Raw genomic sequence first — 12,728 nt, 5'->3', positions numbered from 1 at the left:
TCCTTACCAATTTGTATCTCCTTGATCTCCTTTAGTTGTCTTATTGCTCTAACTAGAACTTAAAGAACTATATTAAACATGTACAGACATAATTGGCAGCCTTATCTTGTCCCTGGAATTCCTTTAGTGGAAATGCTGTTTCTCTCCATTGAATTTGATCTCGGCTATTGGCTTGCTATATATTACTTTTATTGTGTTTAGGTATACACCTTGTCTCCCTGATCTTTCTAAGAATTTTAACATAAAAGGGTGCTGCTGTCTTTTTCAATCTCTCATGAGATGATCATGCAGTTCTTTTTATTTCAGTTTGTTTATATGATGGAACACATTAATGGATTTTTATATGTTTAACCATCCTTGCATCCCTGGATGAAGCCTACTTGATCTTGGTGGATGATGTTTTTGATTTGTTCTTGGATTCCATTTGTGAGTATATTATTGAGTATTTTGCATCAATGTTCATAAGGGAAATTGGTCTGAGGTTTACTTTCTTTGTTGAGTCTGTGTGTGGTTTAGGTATCAGGGTGACTGTGGCCTCATAGAATGATTTTGGCAATGTTATTTTTGTTTCTATTTTGTGGAATAATTTGAGGAGTATTGGTATTAGCTCTTTTAAAGTCTGTTAGAATTCAGGGCTAAAACCATCTGGCACAGGACTTTTGTTTTTTTTTTTTTTTTTTTTTTTTTGGTTGGGAGACTTTTAATGATGGCTGCTTCTATTTCCTAAGGGGTTGTAGGTCTATTTAAATTGTTTAAACATTGGTAAGTGGCATCTATCAAGAAAATTATCCATTTCACATGTATTTTCCAATTTTGTAGTGTACAGTTTTTTGAAGTAAGACCTAATGATCCGTTGTATTTCATCAATGTCTGTCGTTCTGCTCTCCTTTTCATTTCTGATTTTATTAATTTGGATTCTCTCTCTCTCTCTCTCATTGGCTATTGGTTAGTTTGCCTTAAGGTTTATTTACCTTGTTGATTTTTCTCAAAGAACCAGATCTTGGTTTTATTGATTCTTTGTATTGTTCTCTTTGTTCCTAATATATTGATTTCAACTCTGAATTTGGCTATTTCCTGATATCTACTCCTCTTGGGTGTGTTTTCTTCTTTTTTTGTTCTATAGAGCTTTTAGGTATGCTTTAAAATTGCTAGTATGAGATCTCTCCAGTTTATTTATGTAGGCGCGTAGTGCAATGCACTTTCCTCTTAGCACTACTTTCATTGTGTCCCATAAGTTTGTTATGTTGTGCCTTCATTTTCATTGAGTTCTAGAAAGACTTTAATTTATTTCTTTATTTCCTCCTTGATCCAATGTTCATTGAGTACAGAGTTGTTCAGTTTCCGTGAGTTGGTAGGCTTTCTGCTGTTTCAGTTCTTATTGAAGTCCAGCTTTAATCCATGGTGGTCTGATAAAATAAAAGGTTTTAAACTTTTTTGCATCTGTTGAGGCTTGCCTTGTGAACAACTATCTAGTTAATTTGGGAGAAAGTTCCGTGAAGTCCTAAGAAGACAGCATATTATTTTGTGTTTGGATGGAAAGTTCTGTAGATATCTGTTAGGTCCCTCAGATTTATAACATTGGTTAATTTCATTATTTCTTTGTTTATTTTCTGGCTCAATGACCTGTCCATTGGTGAGAGAGGGATGTTTGAGTCTCCCACTATAAATGTGTGGGTTTCCATGTGTGATTTAAGCTTTAGTAATGTTTCTCTAAAGAATATGGGTGCCCTTGCATTTAGGACATAGGTGATGTCATCTTCTGGATTTTTCCTTTAATGAGTATGAAATGTCCTTTCCCATATCTTTTGTTTAATTTTGGTTGAAAGCCTATTTTATTCAATATTAGAATGGCTACTTCAGCTTGCTTCTTGGGTCCATTTGCTTGGGAAATCTTTTTCCAGCCCTTTACTCTGAGATCATGTCTATCTTTATTGCTCAGGTATGTTTGTTTTATGCAGAAGAATGATGAATCCTCTTTTCACATCCATTCTGTTAATCTATGTGTTTTTATTGGGGATTTGATGCTGAGAGATGTTAATGACCAATGATTGTTAATCCCCATTATTTGAATGTTGCTGGTGTTAACGTGTGAGTGTGTGTGTGCTTCCCTTTTGTTTTTGCTGGTGTGAAATTATTTATTTCCTGTGTTTTCTTGGATGTAGGTAAACCTCTTTGGGTGGGAGTTTTCCTTGTAGTATTTTCTATAGGGCTATATTTATGAATAGATATTGTTTAAATTTGACTTTAAAATGGAACATCTTGTTTTCTCCATTTATAATGATTGAGAGTACCGTAGTCCAGGTTTGCATCTGTGGTCTCTTACGGGCTGCAAGACATCTGTCCTGGTCCTTCTAGCTTTTAGAGTCTGTGTTTGAGAAGTTGAGTATAATTCTGATAGGTCTGCCTTTGAAAGTTACTTGGCCTTTTTCTCTTGCAGCTTTCAATATTCTTTCTTTGTACTGTGGATTTAGTGTTTTGATTATTTTGTGGTAGGAGGATTTTCTTTTCTGGTCCAATCTATTTGATGTTCTGTAAGTTTCCTGTATGTTTTATAGGCATCTCTTTCTTAAGGTTAGGGAAGTTTTTTTCCTGTGATTTTGTTGAAACTATTTTTTGGTCCTTTGCCTTCCTCTCTTCTTATTAGTCTTAGATTGGGTTTTTTTCATAGTATGCCAGATTTCCTGCATGTTTTATGTCAGGAATTTTTTTTAAGTTAACATTTTCTTTGACTGATGTATCAGTTTCTTCTATTGTAGCTTGTACACCTGAGATTTTCTCTTCCATCTCTTGAATTCTGTTGGTGGTACTTGAATCTGTTGTTCCTATTCTCTTCCCTAGGTTTTCCATCTCCAGTATTCCCTCAGTTTGTGTTTTCTTTATGGCTTCTACTTTCATTTTCAGGTCTTGAGCAATTTTATTTATTTCCTTTATCTGTTTGTGTTTTCCTGTATTTCTTTAAGGGATTTATTCATTTCCTCTTAAAGGCTTTACCTGCTAGACTGTATTTTCCTGTATTTCTGTAAGGGATTTACTAATTTCTTCTTTAAAGATTTCTATCATCTTCGTAAGATTGGATTTAAGGTCATTTTCTTGTGCTTGACCTGTATTAAGATATTCTGGGCTTGCTGTAGTGTGATAGCTGGGTTCTGATGGTGCCATATTTCCCTGGCTCTTGTTGTTTGTGTTCTTTCACTGGCTTTTAGTCATCTGGTTGTCTCTGGCATTGGCAGGCTTCAGGTAATGCATGTCAAATTGTAGGCCAGAAAATAGATTGCTGGAAAGGAGGTGTGGTTTGTATCTGCTGTTCCCTGATAGTAAGCTGGTGTTCCCTGATAGTAAGCTGGTGGTCTCTGATGGCCGCTGGTGGTCTCTGATGGCTGCTGACCTCTTGTGATCTCTGATGGCTGCTGGCCTCTCATAGCCCCTGATGGTTTATGTCCTCTGGGAATGCAGGTAGGGCTGTCTGTCCCAGGTGGATACAGGTTTCCAGGGATGGAAGCTGAGCTGTGAGCCAGGAATGGGCTTACCACTGCTAGGTTTGTTGGGAGAACAGAGCAGGTAGGGAATTGTGGGTACAGAGGTCTCACCTGGTGGTTCCTGATGGCCACTGGCCTGTGGGAATGCAGGCAGAGCTGTGGTCTAGGAGATGGAACTCACAGCAAGCATGGCATAATTCACCACTACTGGGCCTGCACGGGGGCATGAGGTAGACAAGAGGCTGTCTCACCTGTCTGTCCTGGGTGGCCACAGGACTGGTGGTCCCTAGTGGCTGCTGGCTTCTGGGAATGCAGGAAGGGCTGTGGTCTAAGAGATGGAATGCACAGGGGTCCTGGTGTAGCTCACCACTGTTGGGCTTGCCCAGGGGCACCCAGCATCAGGGGGCTGGGGCATAGAAGTCTTCACCTGTCTGTTCCAGGTGGCTACAGGCCTCCAGGAATGGAGGCCAGATGTGAGGTCAGATCATTCAATTTTAAGAATAGTCTTCAATGTCTGGGAAAAAGGGAAGTGGGCTATAGGGACTTACATGCTCCATTTAGGACAGTGTTACCAGTACTGTCCTTTTGGGAAGAGCAGGAGTTTTGGACCTAACAGTAACAATAATAAATAAGAAGAGGTCATGAATTTGAGAGGGAGTAGGGGCACTGGAGAAGTTGGAGGGGAAGAGGAAGGGATAAAAATGATATAAATATATTGCTCATGTATGAAAGTCTCAAATTAAATTTAAAATAACCCTTTAAAGTATGAAATAAGACATTTTTTAGGAAGTTGGAGCCACTTATGCCCATTTTTGTCTTAACCTACAGACATTCTGCTGTTTGAAGTAATCGTTTACCCTTTTGATATACTTCCTGTGAGGCAGCCTTAGTCATCATAGGCTGCTGTTTTGTCTCTTGAACTTTAGATGAATTTGAACTCAATGAATGTACTCTAGAACTTGCCTTTTCCCATCAGTTTTATGTTGGGATATTTATTTCTATCCCAGATAGATATTTATAACTATCGGTGGGTAGTTGCGGTTCTTCCTTGCATTATTTTGTGACATTTCTTTATATGGATATGCTGCAGTTTCCATTACTACTCACTGAGCTTGGGAATTTTAGGCTTTATATAATACAAAATATTATGCTAGGTATATTTGTGTCTATTTTTATTAGTGTAAGTGTGAATATGTATATTTTTTGATAACTATATTGTTGGAAAATTCATCTTATCAAGTTTGATAGATAATCAAAAACTGTTTCTCAGTGCTCATGTGAAATTTTAATTCCACTGCAGTATTTTAGAATTCTAGTGCTCAGCATCTTTCTAAGCAACTGGAATTATCTTTTAATGGCTTTTAAATTTGATACACTTTTTTTTAACAATTTCTAGAGGATCTAAAGAGATGTCCCCTCTTTTTCTCATATTGATGACTTTTATCTTTTTTTTTCTTCCCCTCTCTAGTTTTATTAGGGTTCATCAGATTTTAAATTTGTTGATTTTATACCGTGTTTTATATTCTGACATTTGTTGTTAAAAATTCAAACCAAAAAAAAAAAAAAAAAAAGAGTACAATGAACAGCCATATGTCCCACTTAGATTCATGCTTGTTGTTGTTGTTCTTGTTATACTGTGTATATGCCAAGTCAACTTACTTTACAACTTTTATACTGAGGCTTTCACAGTGCAAGACTTTTCTCGGATGTCCTCAAATGTCAGCTTAGTAGAGAATATTGATTTTGGATCCAGGTAAAACACGGTTATATTATCACTGTCTTGCTTCTACCTGTGTAATCATCAGCTAGCAGTTCTTGCATATGTCCCCATGGCTAAGTCTGCAATAAATAGATGGCTCTGCCAGCTAGGATTCAGTTTTGTTAGATAGGGAAGATCCACCAGCAGCCCTAGGTTTGGTATGTTTGGCAGGTGCCAGGAATTCATGAGTTTCTATAGGTAAGATGAGCGTAAGACTATGCTGGCAGGCAAAGTCAGCCATGGTACAGCATGCTTAGAACTGGGAATGGGACCACTCATCAGAAGACTACGTGCAGGTTTCAGTAGACCTGGGCAGGTACTATATAGTGATCCCAGAAGTGAAGATGAAGCAGTCAATGAACGTGGGTGGTTTGCCTATCCTCTACAGCCTATTGGCGGGGGCTTACAGTTGGATGGGCTAAATAGCTTGTCTCCGTGGTAAGGTAAAGCCACTGGCAGGGATAAGGGAGTAGTCACTAAGAGTTGCCACCTCCTTACGTTGTTCAGCTATGACTAAGTGGTCTAGTTGTGATGGTTCTATCTGTTGGGATTTAGGCGGCAGAACTATATGGTGGAATCCATAAAGTCACACCATGTGACAGGTCTCATATGGGAGGTTTGTTAACGAGGGGACACAGGTTGCCTGGAGTGAGGGTGGCGGGAAAGAGAGAGAGATATCGGGAATGGGTCCTTTTATAAGGTGATGCAGTGCACGTGCAAGGAGAATGCATGCAGCTCTTGGTGACAGCGGAAGTCTGTCATATCCTGGAGGCTGTCGATGACCTTTCCTGTTGTCACCAAGTTCCTAGAGCTGGCCGAGGAGGTGCCTGCTTGCTAATACTGTCTATGTTCATGTATCTATACATGAACCAAGTCATTACCCCAAACACTAGAGAAGTTGGGTATCACCCTCAATACCTCCCCTACTCAAGAAGTCAGAGAGGCCCAGATATCTTCCTCAGCTGCCATGTAAGGGAAGACATAGCATTGTTGTAAGCGATGATTAATATTTGCTATTGATATATCTTCTGGTAATGCTGCTGTTAGTCCTAAACAGCTGTATACCCAAATCACCACACAGAGAATGGGTTTATTTAGTTAACCTTAGAACACAATGCTGGGCAATAGTTTCTCCATCCTAAACCTCCAAGTCCTCATAGTTTCCTAACATCTAGATTTCCCACATTATACTTGCTTTTAGTGATATATTATGTCCAGTCCATCTCCATGTATTTCTAAGATCTCTCCTCCAGCTCTGTTCTCCTAGCTCTCCTCTCACCCCTTCTCCTCCCACTCATTTCCTGCCCTCTGGCTCCTCCCCTCTTTCCTGTCTTCTGGCTCCTCCCAGCTCAGCATTGTGTCTAGTTGCTTTATTTTGGCCTGTTCACACAAGAGGTGAGACAGGATGCTTAGAATGAGTATCACAATGCAATATCTGGATTGAAACCAGAGAGAATGAACAAGGGTAAGTTGTATACATTTTAAAAGAACATTATACCAACATAGAATGAACCATTTTCTTTTTTTGTCCTTTCCAGTGCAGCTTTTCTGCTGTTCTTTTGCTTTATTGTTATGGTGTAAATGTACTCTGTGTTATGGAACTCTTATAAAGAAAGGTTCTTTTAATATTTCTATTGGCCTGGGTTAGAAGCCAGACTCGGCTATATAGCAGGTTCTAAGCAGTACCAGCTACATACTGAGATTGTGTAGAAAAGATAAATTATGTTTACACTATTCCATAATGAATTAACATTGTAATAACAATATATGGCTGGGAATAAACTAGCCTATATATCTTAATAAATTTTACCCTTAAATCATTAATGAATATCTGAAGTAATAGAAAATCCTGACTCAACCTGATGGTTGCTATCAGATAGGTGATGGGAGATGAAAAATTAATTTGTTGTGGCAATTTCTTACATTAAGATAATAAAGAAGTTTATTGCTGAAACTGAAAAAAAATATTTCTATTGGCCAGTTAGTCATCAATTTTCTTTTCCTTTTGTCCCATTTTTCTTCCCCATTTATCTTTTAAAATAATTATTCTTGAGAATTAACTCCACAAAGGAGTTATGACTCCACCAAGTCAGGTTAGTGTTGCTCATATATTCATGGATGGGAAATCCACCAAATCTTGAGAAACTACTAGAAGCTACATTCTCAATAAACAAACAGATTCTCCACCCAACTCCCCAGCAGCTATCACTGTAAATACCTTCTCAGTAAATGGTAGGTCCTGAGAGCACCTCTCCAGTCTGCCAAAATTTTGGCCAGCTTGCTCTTGGATAGGTAACCTCAGCTGCTGTGAATTTATGAGTGTACTAGCTATGTCATGTCCAGAAGATAGTATTTCACAGCTCTGCTTCCAACCTCTGGTTCTTATAGTCTTTCTGCTTCTTCTTTTTCAATGTTCTCTGAGCCTTATCAGGAAACCATTACCATTTTTGTGGTTACTTACTCTAACTACATGGTAAAACCCTATTGTTGAAGACACCACATATTTTGGATGCAGAACACATAAAAATTAATATAAAATTGATCAGGAAACTTCCTCTCAAATGGCTTGTGTTCACATTGCTAGAAGGTGCTATGCAGGCTGCTGGAGAGAAAAGACAGTCTATGATATTACCCACTGCTAGTTCCTGTATTCTACAATACCAACCTGCCAGGTACAATGTGCCCTCTGGTGCAATAGTGACATAATGTTAGAGGTTACTAACCTCTTTTTTATTGTATTTGAAGCCTTGGAATAGAATTTCCCTGGGAAAGCTGGGGAAGTCCTAGCATAGAACCTGGCATTGTTACCTTGATAAATGGTCCCACTGGCAGTTTTCCTTCTAAATATTTGTATTTAGGTTTATATTAATAGGCCTGGGTAGCTGGCAGCCTTAGACGAGCTTCTTTTAACAGTTGTAGCAGTCAGTGGAGAAATGCATAATGGATCAAAGTACTAAGAAGAAAAACTGAGTACCCAGCCTAAATGGGGTATCTTCAGTATTCTTCCTCTCATGGGGTACAGTCATACTATTACTCTGAGAGACTTTGAGAGGCCCTAATTTCAATCATGTTTTCCCAGAATACAGCTATCATGGAGCCAGATGGGGGAAGAAAATAGGGAGCCAAGAGGGGGAATATGTGAGAGATAATGCAAATGCACCAACTCAATAGTCTTAGCTACATAAGCATAACTGTGTCTCCATCTCAAAACTACAGCATGTTTCCAGTCTAATGTCAACACATCCTTATAGTATATTGGTTGACCTAGTTGCTCAGTTTTTTTTCTATAACCCAATGTCTCTTGGCTGTTATTGTTCCATTTTCATCAACGTTAAGAAAATTAAGCGTAGTAAAGCATGATTTAGTCTGTCCCTGGAGGTCTTGTTTAATAAGCATCTGTTTTTAAGGTACAGCTGGCTCTTTCTACAACCGTTTGTCCTGTAGGACTCTGTGTGGTACACCATTAATAGGCTTTAGATTTCAATATGCAAATAATTGCTTCATTTTACTGTGTGTATTTTCAGGAGCACTATCAGTCTTAATTTATGAAGGTATCCCCATAATTGCCATTATTTCCAATAAATGTGTAATTACACAATCAGCCTTTTCAGAACTTAAAGCAGTTGTCCATTGAAACTCTGAGTATGTATCAATGGTCTGGCATACATACCAGACCATTTTTCCAAATACTGCAAAATGAAACACATCCATCTGCCAGGTTTTATTTCTTTTGGCACATCCAGTAGGTAATGGAGTTTGATTGTACAGAAAACATGTAGGATGGATTTTTATTATTTCTTTGGCTTTTTGCGAAGTGATAGAAAATTTTTTTTCTTTAAACTTTTACATGTTAATATGATGTTCTTGTGGAATTTGAGGCTTCTAACACATTTCCTACTAGTAATTCTCATTTCCTTGTGCCAGTGAACCTGGCAAATCTGTATGAGACTGAATATGAGAAATATATAATGGATAGTTTCTACTTCTGATTGCCTGTTGCAATTGCATAAATAACAACGTTAGTTTGGAGTTACCAAGAATAAATTCAGCAGTTCCTATATGCAAAACAACATTCTGCATACTGAGAGTCAGTAATTATATTAAGAGATTTGGGAAACTCTAATAGTAACATAAGGAATGCATACAGTTCTGATTTTGAACTCAGGTATGTGGGCTTTTGATCACCTTGCTTATTTTGCTGATTTATAACCTGATATTCCCATCTTGTTTGCATCAATATAGAATGTTGGTGCCTCTGGAATTGGTGTTCCGTCACAAAACGTGGAAGAATCCAATGAGTGTTTTTATAAACTGTATACATTTGCATTTTGGATATTATTAATTTCTGCCAAGTAGTGACTACAAGCTCTTTTCCACTCTTCATTGATTCCCCACAGTGACGTCACCTCACCATTAATAAGAGGCACTACAATTTCAGCTGAATATGTTCCTGACAATTGGCGTAATATTATTCTACCTTTTTAATTAACTCAGAAATATTTTCTATGTATATCTTTGTTTACTTTGTTTATGTGCTAAGAAAATATATTCTATAATACTATCTTCCCTTTACATAATGAGCCCAGTAGGAGAATGAGTGAAGGCAAAATGACCAAAATACAAGTTTAGGATCAATTCTATCCACATATGCATCTTGCAGTCTTTGTTCTACGAGAGTTAATTTGTATTCAGCTGCAGCTTTTAGACATCTTGGACTGTTTAAGTGTGATTCTCCTTGTAAAACAAATTACTTAATTTATGAGTACTTAATCTTATAAACATACTGAAATCTATATACCTAAAGAAGATAAACAAGAAAGAGGACCCGGGGTAAGATGATCAATCCTCACTTAGAAAAACAAATGGGATGGACATTGGATGTAGGAGAAAATAAATAATATGACAGGAGCCTACCACAGAGGGCTTCTGAAAGACTCTCTACCTAGCAGTGTATTAAAGCAGATATTAAGACCCAAACCTTCGGCAGAATGCAGGGAATCATATGAAAGAAGTGGAAGTCAGTAAGACCTAGAAAGGACAGGAGCTATACAAGGACCAAATATATCAGGGCACAGGGGTCTTTTATGAAACTGTTTCTCCAACCAAGGACCATGTATGGAAATAACCTAGAACCCCTGCTCGGATATAGCCCGTGTATAGCTCAGTATCCAAGTGGGTACCCTAGTAAGGGGAACAAGGACTATTTCTGACATGAACTCAATGGCTGGCTCTTTGGCACCCCCATACACATGAGGGAGGAGCAGCCTTGCTAGGCCACAGAAGAGGTCATTGCAGCCAGTCCTGAAGAGACCTGATAAGCTATAGTCAGATGGAAGGGGAGGAAGTCCTCCCCTATCAGTGGACTTGGAAAGGGCCAGGGAGGAGAAGAGGGAGGGATGGTGGGATTGGGAGGGAATGAGGAAGGGGGCTATGGCTGGGATACAAAGTAAATAACCTGTGATTAATAAAAATTATTATTAAAAAATAAAATAAAAGCCGAAAAAAAAAAGAGTTTGCAATTTGTCCCTACAGATCTATACCTTTTGTGGTTGAGTTTTTTTGTTGACTTATTTTTTAACCCAAATGACTACTTGAATCTCCCCTTTGTGTTTTTTTCTGGAGCAATCTGTAACCCCCAGCATGGCAGAATTCTTTGTGTTTCTATTAAAATTTTCTCTAAAATATCAGAGATACTTTACATCAGAATCAGCCAAGAAAATATCATTTATGTAATGATAAATGATAGATTAGGAAATTGTCTACAAATTATCTCTAAAGGTTGTTGCACAAAATATTGACATAAAGTTGGACTATTTAATATTCCCTGTGGATGTACATTCCAATGGTATTTCTTTATTGGACCACTGTTGTTCAGAGTAGGTACTGAGAAAGCAAACCTTTCCCTATCCTGCTCATGCAAGGGTATTGTGAAAAGCAATCTTTTATGTTGATTATTATTATAGGCCATGATCTAGGTAACAGGGCAAAGGAATTCTAGGCTGTAAAGGACCTATTGGTTGAATTACTCTATTCACTGCTCTTAAAAATGTTACCATCCTCTATTTTCCTGATTTCTTTTTTCCAACAAACACTGGGGAATTCTATGGGCTAGTAGACATTTCTATATGTCGCGTCTCCAGCTGCTCTTAAACAACTTGTTCCAAGTGCCTGCAATTTCTCTTTTGTTATGGGCCATTGATCTTGGCACATTGGTGTGTTTGATATCCATTTTAGGGACAAGGCTGTTGGTATTTCAGCAGTGGCTCCTCTTTAAAAAATAAAAAGGTTAAAACACACATACAAAATAATAATAAATTTGGAAATTCAATCCCTGTGATGTCCTGTATTTGGACAATGGGCAAATACAGTTTGTGATTGTTTTTGATTACATATATCAATACCTTCCCCAGGAGCATCTATCATTTCACCCCTAATTCACCCCATTGGCTGTCTCTGGGATTGAAGGAATATTAATTTGAGTAACCCATTGTTGTAAAAGATACCTTCCTCATAAATTTATGGGTATGTCAGCCACATAGGGTCTCAACTTCCCTGTTGGCTTTTCTGGTCCCACACATTTAATCCATCATACACTTTGTCTTGTTTGAGATAATTTACCAATTCCTATAAACTGAAGTGGCCAGTCTGAATTCCAATATTTTTGGGAAAGGATGCTGACATCAGCTCTTGTATCTACCAAACATTCTATTTCAACCTGATTCATTTGCAATATTGATTTGAGTCTCTGATCATTAACCATTGTTTGCCAGAACACATGTTCTTCAGTACTCCCAAATGTCCCTGTTCTTTCTTTTGGAGAAGTCTTGGCCTTCCTGTAAGAAAACAGTAACAGCTAAGCAATTCTCTCCCCTGTATTAATTTGCATCTCCTTTTTTACATATGTCATGAATTTAATTTCTTTCATATAATCCCCATCTATAATACCTGGATACACAATAAATCCTTGGGAAGTTAGTTCACTTATTCCCAAGATTATTCCTACTGTCCTTGAATTAAAGGACTATAACACCAGTGGTTATTTTGTAACATTCAACTTTTGCAACTCTATAAGAGATTTATCTGTGACCAGATCCAAAGCTGTACTGCCTTAGTGTGCATAAGATCAGCCATACTTAGTTTTGGTTTTCCTGCTTGTTATTTTTAGTTACAAGTTTGTTACTGTTAGTATTTTGGCAGCTTGCTTCTAGGTTGCCTAGCAATCTATGATGTCATCATGTGTTGTGGGCCAGGTAGCCACACCTGGCAGGCATGGTTATATTGCTCCTTAAAAGGATCAAGCCACTTTGTCCCTCTCTTGGCTCTTGGCTCTTGCCCCCTCCTCTCTTGCTCTCTCCCCTTTCTCTGTTGGGGTGTCCCCTCTCTTCCCCCGTCCTGTCTCACTCTCTCCTTCTCTTTCTTCAGCTCCATCTAATAAATCTCTTTCATATAAAATATGCTGTGTACATCATCATCATCATTTTTAATTGGTCCTA

Source organism: Meriones unguiculatus, chromosome 14 (assembly GCF_030254825.1).
Source record: "Meriones unguiculatus strain TT.TT164.6M chromosome 14, Bangor_MerUng_6.1, whole genome shotgun sequence".
Lineage (NCBI taxonomy): Eukaryota > Metazoa > Chordata > Mammalia > Rodentia > Muridae > Meriones > Meriones unguiculatus.
The sequence above is the reverse complement of the archived record's forward strand: the minus strand, read 5'-3'. Positions refer to the sequence as shown.